The sequence below is a fragment of the Chiloscyllium plagiosum genome, chromosome 29 (assembly GCF_004010195.1).
Source record: "Chiloscyllium plagiosum isolate BGI_BamShark_2017 chromosome 29, ASM401019v2, whole genome shotgun sequence".
Classification (NCBI taxonomy): domain Eukaryota; kingdom Metazoa; phylum Chordata; class Chondrichthyes; order Orectolobiformes; family Hemiscylliidae; genus Chiloscyllium; species Chiloscyllium plagiosum.
This window is the reverse complement of record NC_057738.1, coordinates 18088605-18104345: the sequence shown is the minus strand read 5'-3', so window position 1 is coordinate 18104345 and position 15741 is coordinate 18088605. Positions and strand designations below refer to the sequence as shown.

At 44.1% G+C, this 15741-nt stretch overlaps 1 protein-coding gene across 4 annotated transcripts in view; it reads right to left on the bottom strand.

Moving 5' to 3' along the window:
- The window catches only part of LOC122564409 (uridine phosphorylase 1-like), a 114947-nt gene extending 99818 nt beyond the window's left edge, over positions 1-15129 (bottom strand). For 2 of the 4 annotated variants that reach the window (XM_043719225.1, XM_043719227.1), the window contains exon 1: positions 14993-15127. The gene's annotated coding sequence lies outside the window, so the exon portion shown is untranslated. Of the gene's footprint in view, positions 1-10498; positions 10566-14992 lie in introns of those variants that run through there. The other 2 variants (XM_043719222.1, XM_043719224.1) reach the window with 2 other exon arrangements.
- Between the last annotated feature and the right edge of the window lie 612 nt (positions 15130-15741).

Below are 15741 nucleotides of genomic sequence, written 5' to 3'. Positions count from 1 at the left end.
GAGTCCAGAACTAGAGGGCATAGGTTTAGGGTGAGAGGGGAAAGATATAAAAGAGACCTAAGGGGCAACCTTTTCACGCAGAGGGTGGTACGTGTATGGAATGAGCTGCCAGAGGATGTGGTGGAGGCTGGTATAATTGCAACATTTAAGAGGCATTTGGATGTGTATATGAACAGGAAGAGTTTGGAGGGATATGGGCCGGGTGCTGGCAGGTGGGACTAGATTGGATTGGGATATCTGGTCGGCATGGACGGGTTGGACCGAAGGGTCTGTTTCCATGCTGTATATCTCTATGACTCTAAGTATTTACAGTACATCAGCCAAGTTGAAATAGCTGAAACTCTCACACTTTTTGAAACCCAGTTAGCTATCTTAATTCTTCATCTTGGAATCTTACCTTATCTTAAACTAAATTTATTCAGAATTATTCCTTAATTTGTTTTAAAGGCTTCTGAGCACATTTTGTTAGCACCATTATGCACTCAGTGCTAAAACATGAACTAAATGTAAACCACTTACTTGCCTTAAGTTTAGTGTTAAAAGCAGACCTCTCTTCCCTTCTGTACTAAACTCCTACAATCACTAAATTCTAAGTGTCATACATAATGCACTATTCAGGTAGCTAACGTTATGATTGATTTTACTCTCTATATTACAAGGCAACAATGGGTAGCCTTCAACATTATTATCCCCTCGAGACTGATTACTAAACTTAGTGATCTCGGACTAAACCCCACTCTCTGCAACTGGATCCTGTTTCCTGACCGACAGGCCACAATCAGTGAAGACTGGGAACAATATTTCATCCTCACTAACACTCAATACTGGAGTCCTCGAGGGGTGCGTACTCAACCCCCTACTGTACTCACTGTATACCCATGACCGCGTCACCAAATACTGGACTAATGCCATTTAAAAGTTCGCTAATGACACCACCGTATTCGGTCGAATCTCAGACAGTGATGAAACAGACTACAGACGGGAGGTGGAAGACCTGGATAAATGGTGCACTGTGAACAACCTAGCTCTCAATGCCGGCAAAATCAAGGAACTCATTATTGACTTTCGGCGGGATGTTACTCATGCTCCCCTACATATTAACAGCACAGAGGTGGAACGAGTGGAGAGTGCAAAGCTCCTGGGAGTGGTCATCCACAACAAGCTTTCTTGGACTCTTCATGTGGATGCACATGAAGGCCCAATAATGTCTCTTCTTCCTCAAGCAGCTGAGGAAATTTGGTATGACGGCAAATACCCTTGCCAACTTTTATAAAGTGCCATCGAGAGCATTCTGACTGGATATATCACTACTTGGTGTGGCAACTGTACCATTCAAGATTGAAGACGATTACAAAGAGTGGTAAACTCGGCCCAGACAATCACAAAGGCCAACCTTCCATCTACAGAATCCATCTACCAGGCCCACTGTCAAGGAAAGGCTGCCAGCATTCTCAAAGATCCATCCCACCCTGGCAATGTTTTTCTACAACCTCTACCATCAGGGAGAAGGTACAGAAGCCTGAACACATGCACTGTTGTTAGAATACTGAATGGACTCACAAACTCTTAACATTTGCTTGTAGACAATAGACAATAGACAATAGATGCAGGAGTAGGCCATTCTGCCCTTCGAGCCTGCACCACCATCCATTATAATCATGGCTGATCATCCTCAATCAGTATCCTGTTCCTATCTTCTCTGCATAACCCTTGATTCCACTATCCTTGAGAGCTCTATCCAACTCTTTCTTAAATGAATCCCAGAGACTGGGCCTCCACTGCCTTCTGGGGCAGAGCATTCCACACACCCACCACTCTCTGGGTGAAGAAGTTTCTCCTCATCTCTGTCCTCAATAGCCAGAGTGTCTTTCCTCAAATTTGGAGACCAGAACTGCACACAATATTCCAGGTGTGGTCTCACCAGGGCCCTGTACAGCTGCAGAAGGACCTCTTTGCTTCTATACTCAATCCCTCTTGTTATGAAGGCCAGCATGCTATTAGCTTTCTTCACTACCTGCTGTACCCCTCACTTTCTCTTCATTGACTGGTGTACAAGAACACCCAGATCTCTGTGCACTGCCCCTTTACCTAACTTGACTCCATTTAGGTAGTAATCTGCCTTCCTGTTCTTGCCACCAAAGTGGATAACCATACATTTATCCACATTGAACTGCATCTGCCATGCATTTGTCCACTCACCTAACCTATCCAGGTCACGCTGTAATCTCTTAACATCCTCCTCACATTTCACTCTGCCACCCAGCTTTGTATCATCAGCAAATTTGCTAATGTTACTATTAATACCATCTTCTATATTATTAATATATATTGTAAAAAGCTGCGGTCCCAGCACTGATCCCTGCGGTACCCCACTGGTCACCGCCTGCCATTCTGAAAGGGAGCCGTTTATCACTGCTCTTTGTTTCTTGTCAGCCAACCAATTTTCAATCCAAGTCAGTACTCTGCCCCCAATACCATGCACCCTAATTTTGCTCACTAACCTCCTATGTGGGACTTTATCAAAGGCTTTCTGAAAGTCCAGGTACACTCCATCCACTGGATCTCCCTTGTCCATCTTCAGAGTTACATCCTTGTACCTGTGTTTTTGTTTTTGCCACTGTTTACCTATTATTTACTTATCTGTGTTACTTAACTCTGCGATCTGCCTGTTTTGCTTGCAAGACAAAGCTTTTCACTGTGTCTCTACACATGACAATAAATTCAATTCAACTCAATTTAATTCAATTCTATTCAATGTTCGTTTACAAACACACACAAAATACTTGTGAAGTTCAGCTTAACAATCAAAAATGGGAACGGCACATTATGAATAATTTGTTGATTCTTGGTTTGGATTGATGGTTTAAGCTATTTAAAAATGCTTAGGCTTAAACAGACAATAAACTTATTTCATCTTTATATTTTAACTGCTGTAAGATGTCTCATACTGTCAGCTATGAAATAATTTGCAATGTCTTTTAAACAAAATAATGCAATTTGAAAACTGGAGATCCGATTCAGAGGTCATTGTGATGTGTTTAAGGACATCTTGCTACTTTAAGTGTGCTTTATGAATGCAAGTCGTCAGCACCATCGAAATCATGAAAACAAATTATATTTCAAACCTGTCTTGTAAATCAAAACAAATGATAAGAGAGAGACAGGTAATGATAAATCTCTCTACTCACCAGGCTGACCATAATTCACTCTTAACTTTGTAGGACATGATTTATCCAGGTAACCGTATCTGTAATATTTATTGTATCTCTGTGCTGACCACTAGTCATGTCATACCCCTCACTTACAATACACACCACTATAACTTTACAGATTTTTGTCTTGTCAGCTGGAAGACAAACTGCAAAGCTGAGCACTATATCTCAGTGTTGAGAGTAGAGTGATACAATTATCATTACAGTTATTTTGCTGGTAATCAATTACAAACATCGAACATAAGGAGTTAATGATGGTGTAGTGGTAATGTCACTGGAGTAGTGACCCCAAACACCAGGATAATATCTGCAGGACAGGAGTTTGAACCCTACTATTGGGGGGGAATGGTTAAATCTGCAATCAGTTCAAAAAAAGCTAGAATTAAGTGCTGGCCATGTAACCACCATCAATTATTGTACACTTAAGAGGGAAATCAGGAGGGCAAAAAGGGGACATGAAATAGCTGTGGCAAATAGAGTTAAGGAGAATCCAAAGGTTTTTACAAATAAATTAAGGACAAAAGAGTAATGAGGGAGAGAATAGGGCCCCTCAAAGATCAGCAAGGCGGCCTTTGGCCTTTGTGTGGAGCCAAAGAAAATGGGGGAGATATTAAATGAGCACTTTGCATCAGTAGCTAATGTGGAAAAGGATATGAAAAATATCGAAAGTAGTTCCAAAATGTCTATGGTACAGAGGAGGAAGTGCTGGATTCTTGAAATGCATAAAGTTGGACAAATCCCCAGGACCTAATCAGGTGTACCCGAGAACTCTGTGGGAAGTTGGGGAAGTGATTGCTGGGTCTTTTGCTGAGATAGTTGTATCATCGATAGTCACAGGTGAGGTGCCAGAAGACTGGAGGTTGGCTAAAGTGGTGCCACTCCTTAAGAGGGGTGGTAAGGACAAGCCAGGGAACTATAGACCAGTGAGCCTGACCTCGGTGGTGGGCAAGTTGTTGGAGGGAATCCTGAGGGACTGGATGTACATGTATTTGGAAAGGCAAGGACTGATTAGGGATAGTCAATATGGCTTTGTGTGTGGGAAACCATGTCTTACAAACTTGATTGAGTTTTTTGAAGAAGTAACAAAGAAGATTAATGAGGACAGAGTGGTAGATATGATCTACATGGACTTCAGTAAGGCGTTCAACAAGGTTCCTCATGGGAGACTGGTTAGCAAGGTTAGATCTCATGGAATACAGGGAGAACTAGCCATTTGGATACAAAACTGGCTCAAAGGTAGAAGACAAGAGTGGTGGTGGAGGGTTGTTTTTCAGACTGGAGGTCTGTGACCAGTGGAGTGCCACAAGGATCGGTGCTGGGTCCTCTACTTTTTATCATTTACATAAATAATTTGAATGCGAGCATAAGAGGTACAGTTAGTAATTTTGCAGATGACGCCAAAATTGGAGGAGTAGTGGACAGCGAAGAAGGTTACCTCAGATTATAACAGGATCTTGACCAGATGGGCCAATGGGTCGAGATGTGGCAGATGGAGTTTAACTCAGATAAATGTGAGGTGCTGCATTTTGGGAAAGCAAATCTTACCAGGAATAATACACTTAATGGTAAGATCCTGGGGAGTGTTGCTGAACAAAGAGACCTTGGAGTGCAGGTTCATAGCTCCTTCAAAGTGAAGTCGCAGGTAGATAGGATAGCGAAGAAGGCGTTTGGTATGCTTTCCTTTATTGGTCAGAGTATTGAGTACAGGAGTTGGGAGGCCATGTTGGAGCTGTACAGGACATTGGTTAGGCCACTGTTGGAATATTGCACGCAATTCTGGTCTCCTTCCTATCGGAAAGATGTTGTGAAACTTGAAAGGGTTCAGAAAAGATTTACAAGGATATTGCCAGGGTTCGAGGATTTGAGCTATAGGGAGAGGCTGAACAGGCTGGAGCTGTTTTCCCTGGAGCATTGGAGGCTGAGGGGTGACCTTATAGAGGTTTACAAAATCATGAGGGGCATGGATAGGATAAATAGACAAAGTTTTTTTTTCCCTGGGGTCAAGAAGTCCAGAACTAGAGGGCATAGGTTTAGGGTGAGAAGGGAAAGATATAAAAGAGACCTAAGGAGCAGCTTTTTCACACAGAGGGTGGTATGTGTATGGAATGAGCTGCCAGAGGATGTGGTGGAGGCTGGTACAATTGCAACATTTAAAAGGCATTTGGATGGGTATATGAATAGGAAGGGTTTGGAGGGATATGGGCCGGGTGCTGGCAGGTGGGACTAGATTGGGTTGGGATAACTGGTCGGCATGGACGGGTTGGACCAAAGAGTCTGTTTCCATGCTGTACATCTCTATGACTCTATAACTCTCTAATAGGCTGGATGATTTCCTGTTTTATAGATAACTTTATAAGAAATGGATTGCTCACACTTAAAGTGTGAAGATCCTGATTGTTAAACATTTTTGGAGATAAAGTTTATTTCTGCTTTAAGCGGTCTTACGACAAAAGATCCACATGTAATATCTGCAATCAGACTAAAAGCCCCTTGACCCCCCTCCCCGCCCCCACCAAGTAACCAAGAAAAAGAAGAGATGACCCGCTCACCACTAGAAGTCCTCCAGTGCAGGCCTCAGCCAGTATACCACAGGCAAGTATCTGATGGGACCTGAAATCCACACTCATTCTGCCTGTTTACTCTGAGGCAGACAATCCAGTGAGTTATCTTGCTGGTGGGGCAATATGTTAGTCTGAGTGCCGCCACACTCAGATAAATTGTCAAGAAATCCCAGTGCATAAAACAATCATCTATTGTAAATACATATCTGGTTCACTCGTGCACTTTAGGCGGCAAACTCTTCCATTCTTACCTGGTCTGGACTTTACATGACTCCAGACCCACCGCAATGTGATTTACTCTTAACCCGCCCTAAACATTGCAAAGGTAATTAAGATGGGTAACTAAATTGTCCTTGCAACTGGCGCCTACAACCATAAAAGAATAACGAACACTTAACAGTGAAAAAGGATGGGGAGAAATGCTGACATCCCATGAAAGAACATGAAAAAAAAACGATAGCATGATGAGGTAGGCCGGGTGAGGTGAATGGGTAAGGTCACTAGGATCTTTAAACTAGTAAATGCCAGGTTGTAGGGGCAGGGGAGTATGGCTCAGGTGGAAAGGCAGTATAAATATAAACTTTAAAAAAGACATAGAATCCCTACAGTGTGGAAACAGGCCCTTCGGCCCAATAAGTCCACACCAACCCTCTGAAGAGTAACGCATCCAGACCCATTCTCCTACTCTGATACTCCACATTTACCCTCTGACTATTGCATCACACCTACACATCCCTGAACACTCTGGGACAATTTAGCTTGGCTAATTTGCCCTAACCTGCACATTTTTGGACTGTGGGAGGAAACCAGAGCACCCAGACGAAGCCCACGCAGACACTGGGAGAGGGCGTGTAAATTGCACATAGACAGTTACCCTGAGGGTGGGATCGAAGCTGGGTCCCTGGCACTGTGAGGCAGCAGTGCTCACCACTGAGCCACCATGCCACCCCTAAGCCACCATAGAATTGGGGACTTCCAGCAGAAAACAGAAAAGGCCCACCAACTCTCCGACCCCACCCACTGTCAGAACAGACAGGAGGTTCAGTCCTGGAGGTGACCCACAACAGCATCACCAACGGAATCAGATTGTTGGGAGAGCTGGTGCCTCCGCTGGTGCGTCCGCAAGTTGTCCAATAACGTGAACATCTGCCTGCACTCGGGAGAGGCGAGCATGGACTCGCCGGTGGGTCAGCAGGTTGGAGGAACTGTTGAATCCTTTCCTGCACTCGGGGGTTGGGTAGGGCCTCTCCCCTATGTGGACCTGCTGGTGCCTCAGCAAGATGGAGGAATTGCTGTAGGCCCTACTGCACTCGGGGCAGCTGAAGGACTTCTCCCCGGTGTGGGCCCACTGGTGGGTTAGCAGGGCGGAGAAATTGCTGAAGCAGGGGAAGGGTCGCTCATCGGTGTGTCAGCAGGGTGAAGGCCTGGTCTAAAGGAAGAGAATGTGTAATGGTCAAAAATTGTGCATTCACTGATACAGATGAAGGGCAAATTAAAAGATTAAGGTGATTAAACCAGAGAGAAAAACAAGAAATTTGTGAGAATTACAATATTAAAGCAGAGGAAGTGATTTGAGATGTGTGGCCCGAATAAACATTGTTTATATGAGTGCACAAATTATAAGAAACAAGTTAATGAGCAAATTCAACTTAGAGGGCATGTCATAGTAGTTTGCAAAAAAAAAATTAGTATTTGGAAGTGAATATTTTAGAATACGAGATCAGCAGGATGTCATGGAAATTGGTGGAACCGAAGGAGCGGCTTTAAAGATTAAGGATGAAATTTATTTAACAATGACAGCATATGAAAGAGGTAAGATGTAGTGAAAACATCTTAGATAGAATTAAGAAATGGAAAAGATTATAAGACTTTAGTGGGCATTAAGTAATGGTCCCTTGTTAACAGATACCAAGTGGTAGAATGTATAAATGCAGAATTCAGGTAGGCTGAGAGAAAGGGCATGTGCTCTTGTGGTACAGTGGTATTGTCCTTATCTCTGAGCCAGGAGGCCTGAGATCAAGTCCTACTTGCTTGATTAACAATTTTTATGGCAGTAGCAAAGTTGTTTGATTGGGTACTTTAACATGTTAAAGTATATTTGGATAAGCAGAAAACAAAGATTGATCAAACATTTATTAAACAGGCAATCAACATATCAAACTAAAATAAGATACTTCCATATTAACTAACTAATGCAACTAAAATATGTCTTATGAGACAGTTTAACAGTATGCCATGCTCCTAGGAAATATATAACATGAAGGGACAGTTCCAAAGTCATTCTCAGCTCCCCAGTGAAAACATTTATTTCTCATCAATATGGCAGGTCAAAATTTTTGACAATTGTTCCACTCAGGTTAAGCTTTCACAAATGTAACTGTCACCAGCAAGGCCCACACTGGCAACTCCCTGTTCCTTAACTCCTATTATTTTAAATAGAAATCAACCTTTTAAACAATTGATTTTATGTTAATGTCTAAAACGGAAGTATATATGATCCTATGAATAAGAAGCAGTCAGAGGCTAGTCAGCACCTTAGGCCCACTCCGAAATTTGATAAGACAATGGGTGATCTGACTGTCTCAACTTTACTTTCCTGCTTACCCCCCATAACCCTTGATTCTCTTGACAATCAAAAATCTAATTAAGCTCTTGGGTAAGAGGAATTCCATAGATCAATGGCCTGAGGAAATAAGTTCTCCTTATGTCCATCTTAAATTGAGAGACACCCTATCAATTGTGCTTCCTAGTTCCAGAGACACCTTTTTGGTATCCATTCAGGATTTTAGATGTTTATAATAAAATCATCTCTCATTCTTCTAACCTTCAGTGGATACAGGCTCAATCTATCCAACCTTTCCTCATAAGGTAACTCCTTCATCCTAGGAATCAGTCAAGTAAATATTCTCTGAACTGCTTGTAATGCAATTATATCCTTTCTTAAGTGAGGAGACCAAAACTGTACACAGTACTCTCAATGAGGTCTCATCAATGTCCTATAAAACACTAGCAAAATTTCCTTTCTTTTGTATTCAAATCCTGTTGCAATTAACAACAACATTCCATTTCCTTCCTCGTCACTTGCAGCAGTTAATATTAACTTTTGGTGATTTATGTATTTCAACAAACAGATCTATGAACTGCAGGATTCTGTAATCTGTCTCCATTTTAACAGCACACTGCTTTCCTATTCTTCCTGCCAAAGTGGAAAGTTTAGCATTTTCCTAAATTATAATCCATTGTCATCTTTTTTTATCCACTGACTTAATGTATGTCGCTTTGCAAACTCCTCATATCCTCTTCACAACATACTTTTCAACCTATCTTGGTGCTGTCAGCAAATTTAACAACCATAAATTCTGCCCCTTCATCCAAGTTCCTAATTGAAATTATAAATAGGTTTTAGCATTTTGGTATGCCCTGTGGTTTATTGTGATTTTTTTTTGGTTCCTGGCTTTTCCATAGCATTGGTGTAAAAGGTGAGAGCAACCTCAGAGGGCTTCCATTTGAGTTTATCTACCCCCCCATGACAACCAGATCATGTCTACATTTCTCTAGCTGTTGTGAAATGAATTGAAAGGTATATTTCAAAACATAACCATCCTATAAAGTTCAGGGTTCATGACTCAGTGTCAATATTGACAAGGTTGCCTTAATGTTTCTGAGTTAGACTTTGTTGTCACGAAAGTTGATGGTAGTAGTCTTTTCCCTAAGACGAGCAAATTTCAAAACTATGGGCCACATTTTTAAGGTGAGAGGAGAGAGATTTAAAAAAGACATGAGGCATTTTATTTACACTGAGGATGCCATAGCTGTTATGTGTACACTTAACGTAAATTTTCAACATACAAAGGTATGAATTAGATGCAGATTATGTGATTTGAACTTTCCATCCTGCTCCAGTAGTGAAACCAAACATTCCTATTTAATAACATCTAAATTGCAAAACCATAAACTTAGGGATCGACTATCTGCGTAACACCAAATGTGCACATACAGAGTGTCAGGAACATAGATCAGAAGTAAGTTATTCAGATCCTTACATCCATTCTGTTTTTCAATCAGACTACAATTAATCTGCACCTCCTATTCCATTTAGCTGACTATGTTCCAAATCTTTTGATATCTAGCAAGGAGCTGGGTAGTGGTAGAAATGCATTAGATTTTAAACAAGCTGCTAACTTTCTCAGTGGTTGAGGATAGAGGGCATCTCAGATAAATTTCAGTATTCTGAAACATTGGGAAGTAGTGTTTCAATTAGTATCAGAATTGTTGCACTGCCAGCTCTTACAACATTCATAAGAGGTTCCATGGTCTTGTTAAAGCTGCAATAAAATAAATATCATCAGGTCTGTACGAAGTATTATAAAGTTGACATCGCTGTATCAGAATCAAGAATGTGTGGTGCTGGAAAAGCACAGCAGGTCAGGCATCATCCGAGGAGCAGCAGAGTCGACATTTCAAGCACTGCTCATCGGATGCTGCCTGACCAGCTGTGCTTTTCCAGCACCACACATTCTCGACTCTAATATCTCCAGCATCTGCAGCCCTCACTCTCTCCCATCGCTGTATCAGGGAACGTCTGTCTCGTCATTTCGTTTACTTTTCTGCCCTGTCAGCGCCGACTGTTAATCCGTTTCTACAGTACTTGTCAAAACAAGACAACGGAAATGATAAAAAGCTAAAGCATAAGCATTGATAAAACATGATGTTGAAGCTTTTCACCTGACAATCATGAGGACTGGACAGCAAGAAACCCAACTTCCAAAAGGAAATAATAATTCATATGAGATGAGAGGAGGCAGCGGATTGTGATCTTGGGCGTTAGCTAACTGTGTTGGTTATTCAGTTTCCTGTTAATGACTCACGAGCTGTAAAGTATTCCGAGATGTTGAGTGGTTGTGATCAGTGTGAGTGTGCGTGTGTGTGAGTATGAGTGTGAATGTGGGTGTGTGTGTGTGAATGTGAATGAGAGTATGAGTGTGTGAGTATGTGTGTGAGTGTGTGTGGGTGTGTGCGGGTGAGTGAGTGTGTGAATGTGAGTGTGTGAATGTGTGTGAACGGATGAGTGTGAATGTGTGTGAGTGTGTGAATGTGAGTGTGAGTGTGAACGGGTGAGTGAGTGTGTGAATGTGAGTGTGTGAATGTGTGTGAACGGATGAGTGTGAATGTGTGTGAGTGTGTGAATGTGAGTGTGAGTGTGAACGGGTGAGTGAGTGTGTGAATGTGAGTGTGTGAATGTGTGTGAACGGATGAGTGTGAATGTGTGTGAGTGTGTGAATGTGAGTGTGAGTGTGAACGGGTGAGTGAGTGTGTGAATGTGAGTGTGTGAATGTGTGTGAACGGATGAGTGTGAATGTGTGTGAGTGTGTGAATGTGAGTGTGAGTGTGAACGGGTGAGTGAGTGTGTGAATGTGAGTGTGTGAATGTGTGTGAACGGATGAGTGTGAATGTGTGTGAGTGTGTGAATGTGAGTGTGAGTGTGAACGGGTGAGTGAGTGTGTGAATGTGAGTGTGTGAATGTGTGTGAACGGATGAGTGTGAATGTGTGTGAGTGTGTGAATGTGAGTGTGAGTGTGAACGGGTGAGTGAGTGTGTGAATGTGAGTGTGTGAATGTGTGTGAACGGATGAGTGTGAATGTGTGTGAGTGTGTGAATGTGAGTGTGAGTGTGAACGGGTGAGTGAGTGTGTGAATGTGAGTGTGTGAATGTGTGTGAACGGATGAGTGTGAATGTGTGTGAGTGTGTGAATGTGAGTGTGAGTGTGAACGGGTGAGTGAGTGTGTGAATGTGAGTGTGTGAATGTGTGTGAACGGATGAGTGTGAATGTGTGTGAGTGTGTGAATGTGAGTGTGAGTGTGAACGGGTGAGTGAGTGTGTGAATGTGAGTGTGTGAATGTGTGTGAACGGATGAGTGTGAATGTGTGTGAGTGTGTGAATGTGAGTGTGAGTGTGAACGGGTGAGTGAGTGTGTGAATGTGAGTGTGTGAATGTGTGTGAACGGATGAGTGTGAATGTGTGTGAGTGTGTGAATGTGAGTGTGAGTGTGAACGGGTGAGTGAGTGTGTGAATGTGAGTGTGTGAATGTGTGTGAACGGATGAGTGTGAATGTGTGTGAGTGTGTGAATGTGAGTGTGAGTGTGAACGGGTGAGTGAGTGTGTGAATGTGAGTGTGTGAATGTGTGTGAACGGATGAGTGTGAATGTGTGTGAGTGTGTGAATGTGAGTGTGAGTGTGAACGGGTGAGTGAGTGTGTGAATGTGAGTGTGTGAATGTGTGTGAACGGATGAGTGTGAATGTGTGTGAGTGTGTGAATGTGAGTGTGAGTGTGAACGGGTGAGTGAGTGTGTGAATGTGAGTGTGTGAATGTGTGTGAACGGATGAGTGTGAATGTGTGTGAGTGTGTGAATGTGAGTGTGAGTGTGAACGGGTGAGTGAGTGTGTGAATGTGAGTGTGTGAATGTGTGTGAACGGATGAGTGTGAATGTGTGTGAGTGTGTGAATGTGAGTGTGAGTGTGAACGGGTGAGTGAGTGTGTGAATGTGAGTGTGTGAATGTGTGTGAACGGATGAGTGTGAATGTGTGTGAGTGTGTGAATGTGAGTGTGAGTGTGAACGGGTGAGTGAGTGTGTGAATGTGAGTGTGTGAATGTGTGTGAACGGATGAGTGTGAATGTGTGTGAGTGTGTGAATGTGAGTGTGAGTGTGAACGGGTGAGTGAGTGTGTGAATGTGAGTGTGTGAATGTGTGTGAACGGATGAGTGTGAATGTGTGTGAGTGTGTGAATGTGAGTGTGAGTGTGAACGGGTGAGTGAGTGTGTGAATGTGAGTGTGTGAATGTGTGTGAACGGATGAGTGTGAATGTGTGTGAGTGTGTGAATGTGAGTGTGAGTGTGAACGGGTGAGTGAGTGTGTGAATGTGAGTGTGTGAATGTGTGTGAACGGATGAGTGTGAATGTGTGTGAGTGTGTGAATGTGAGTGTGAGTGTGAACGGGTGAGTGAGTGTGTGAATGTGAGTGTGTGAATGTGTGTGAACGGATGAGTGTGAATGTGTGTGAGTGTGTGAATGTGAGTGTGAGTGTGAACGGGTGAGTGAGTGTGTGAATGTGAGTGTGTGAATGTGTGTGAACGGATGAGTGTGAATGTGTGTGAGTGTGTGAATGTGAGTGTGAGTGTGAACGGGTGAGTGAGTGTGTGAATGTGAGTGTGTGAATGTGTGTGAACGGATGAGTGTGAATGTGTGTGAGTGTGTGAATGTGAGTGTGAGTGTGAACGGGTGAGTGAGTGTGTGAATGTGAGTGTGTGAATGTGTGTGAACGGATGAGTGTGAATGTGTGTGAGTGTGTGAATGTGAGTGTGAGTGTGAACGGGTGAGTGAGTGTGTGAATGTGAGTGTGTGAATGTGTGTGAACGGATGAGTGTGAATGTGTGTGAGTGTGTGAATGTGAGTGTGAGTGTGAACGGGTGAGTGAGTGTGTGAATGTGAGTGTGTGAATGTGTGTGAACGGATGAGTGTGAATGTGTGTGAGTGTGTGAATGTGAGTGTGAGTGTGAACGGGTGAGTGAGTGTGTGAATGTGAGTGTGTGAATGTGTGTGAACGGATGAGTGTGAATGTGTGTGAGTGTGTGAATGTGAGTGTGAGTGTGAACGGGTGAGTGAGTGTGTGAATGTGAGTGTGTGAATGTGTGTGAACGGATGAGTGTGAATGTGTGTGAGTGTGTGAATGTGAGTGTGAGTGTGAACGGGTGAGTGAGTGTGTGAATGTGAGTGTGTGAATGTGTGTGAACGGATGAGTGTGAATGTGTGTGAGTGTGTGAATGTGAGTGTGAGTGTGAACGGGTGAGTGAGTGTGTGAATGTGAGTGTGTGAATGTGTGTGAACGGATGAGTGTGAATGTGTGTGAGTGTGTGAATGTGAGTGTGAGTGTGAACGGGTGAGTGAGTGTGTGAATGTGAGTGTGTGAATGTGTGTGAACGGATGAGTGTGAATGTGTGTGAGTGTGTGAATGTGAGTGTGAGTGTGAACGGGTGAGTGAGTGTGTGAATGTGAGTGTGTGAATGTGTGTGAACGGATGAGTGTGAATGTGTGTGAGTGTGTGAATGTGAGTGTGAGTGTGAACGGGTGAGTGAGTGTGTGAATGTGAGTGTGTGAATGTGTGTGAACGGATGAGTGTGAATGTGTGTGAGTGTGTGAATGTGAGTGTGAGTGTGAACGGGTGAGTGAGTGTGTGAATGTGAGTGTGTGAATGTGTGTGAACGGATGAGTGTGAATGTGTGTGAGTGTGTGAATGTGAGTGTGAGTGTGAACGGGTGAGTGAGTGTGTGAATGTGAGTGTGTGAATGTGTGTGAACGGATGAGTGTGAATGTGTGTGAGTGTGTGAATGTGAGTGTGAGTGTGAACGGGTGAGTGAGTGTGTGAATGTGAGTGTGTGAATGTGTGTGAACGGATGAGTGTGAATGTGTGTGAGTGTGTGAATGTGAGTGTGAGTGTGAACGGGTGAGTGAGTGTGTGAATGTGAGTGTGTGAATGTGTGTGAACGGATGAGTGTGAATGTGTGTGAGTGTGTGAATGTGAGTGTGAGTGTGAACGGGTGAGTGAGTGTGTGAATGTGAGTGTGTGAATGTGTGTGAACGGATGAGTGTGAATGTGTGTGAGTGTGTGAATGTGAGTGTGAGTGTGAACGGGTGAGTGTGAATGTGAGTGTGAGTGTGAACGGGTGAGTGTGAATGTGAGTGTGAGTGTGAACGGGTGAGTGTGAATGTGAGTGTGAGTGTGAACGGGTGAGTGTGAATGTGAGTGTGAGTGTGAACGGGTGAGTGTGAATGTGAGTGTGAGTGTGAACGGGTGAGTGTGAATGTGAGTGTGAGTGTGAACGGGTGAGTGTGAATGTGAGTGTGAGTGTGAACGGGTGAGTGTGAATGTGAGTGTGAGTGTGAACGGGTGAGTGTGAATGTGAGTGTGAGTGTGAACGGGTGAGTGAGTGTGTGAATGTGAGTGTGTGAATGTGTGTGAACGGATGAGTGTGAATGTGTGTGAGTGTGTGAATGTGAGTGTGAGTGTGAACGGGTGTGTGTGAATGTGAGTGAGTGTGTAAATGTGAGTGTGAGTGCTGACAGGACAAGCGGCTTTGGGCCATTCACCGGGATGGATGCTGACCGACCGCGATCACACTCCGGCACGGACACAGGGATCTCTGGCACACACACACCCCACTCACCGGCACTGTCCCCCTCGGTATCGGTATCGGTATCGGTATCGGCATCGGAGCTCCCCCTCTACAGCAGCACGGTCTCCATGGTGAGGATACAGCCTGGGCACAGGCGGGGGGCGGAGGGGCGGGGTCTGCGGCGAGGAGGCGTGTCCAGAGGCGCTGACGGCCCGTGAGGCGCGAGGAGGCGTGGCTGTGGGCGGGTCACGCGTGGTACGAAGCGGAGCGAGACGGCAATGGGCGTGGCCATCAGTGGGCGGGGCGGTGAAGGGGGCGGGTCTTGGCGGGGCTCAGGGGCGTGTCCTGAACTGGAGTCTGGTTTGACTTGCCCCTCGGTGCAGTGCCTCTGCCCTAGTACCATATTACAGCCAAGGGTGAGCTCCTTACCACTGAGGGCTAAACCTTCTTCATGCTCAGAGCTCAATCGTTGGTTCTCACTTTCACCACACAGGGTTCATCCTGTCCTCCACGGAGAGAATGTGCTGTCCTAACCTGATCTGACAGACATGTAACTCCAGACTATAAATCAGTGTTTTCCCTTCTGTGGGACAGTGTGCATTTAGAGTCATAGAGATGGATGTTGCCAGGGTTGGAAGGTTTGACTATAGGGTTAGGCTGAACAGGCTGGGGCTGTTTTCCCTGGAGCATTGGAGGCTGAGGGGTGACCTTATACAGATTTATAAAATTATGAGGGTCATGGATACGATAAAGTTAAAAATCACACAACACCAGGTTATAGTCCAACAGGTTTAATTGGA